This window comes from Terrapene carolina, unplaced genomic scaffold (assembly GCF_002925995.2).
Source record: "Terrapene carolina triunguis isolate 2854851 unplaced genomic scaffold, T_m_triunguis-2.0 Scaffold58, whole genome shotgun sequence".
Taxonomy (NCBI): domain Eukaryota; kingdom Metazoa; phylum Chordata; order Testudines; family Emydidae; genus Terrapene; species Terrapene triunguis.
Window position 1 is genome coordinate 103,551,810 of NW_020664409.1, and position 606 is coordinate 103,552,415.

The following is a 606-nucleotide window of genomic DNA, read 5'->3' on the forward strand; positions in this document are numbered from 1 at the left end:
GGGGCTGAAGCTGGGCTGAATCCCCGAGCCCTGGTGCTCTCTGTGGGGCAGAAGCCCTGAGCCCACAGGCAGAGTTGGGGACATGGAGGGAATTGCCCTGCCCCCAAACTGCCGCGCAAGAGCACGGCGTCCCGGGGGCAGCTCCACACCTCCCCCCACCATCTCCTCTCCCCACCCCTTGGCCAGGTTGGAGGCGGGAAGCCTGAGCCAGTATAGTGGCACAAACAACTCCCTGGCAGAAGAATTTCCTATCTAGGTTGTACTGAGCAGGCTCAGTAGATAACTGTATTGGTGGGGAAATGTGCCGGCTGCTGTTTTTGCTGTTACACCGGACTGTGTGGGGCAGCTGCCGCTCTGGCTGGTGCCATGGAGCAGGCAGCCACAGTGTTCCCTCCTCTCCTGCTGGTGCCCCGGGTTGAAGCTGCTCCTCAGCTCCCCACCCCCTTTGCTCCCGCAGAGGCAGCCGGTAAGAGCCGCACAGGTGGGGAGACCCGGCTCCGTGGCTGGCAGACCCCTCCGGGAACAGGGGGACCGCAGGGGAGTCCTCCCAGCACACAGCCCCTAATATCCCTCTCCCTACAACCGGAGCTACCCCTTCCCTACACC

General features: G+C 63.5%; 1 protein-coding gene across 1 annotated transcript in view; it reads right to left on the bottom strand.

The window, feature by feature from the left end:
* COL22A1 (collagen type XXII alpha 1 chain) overlaps window positions 1-606 on the bottom strand; it is a 304,788-nt gene that overhangs the window by 71,531 nt on the left and 232,651 nt on the right. The window lies entirely within an intron of this gene.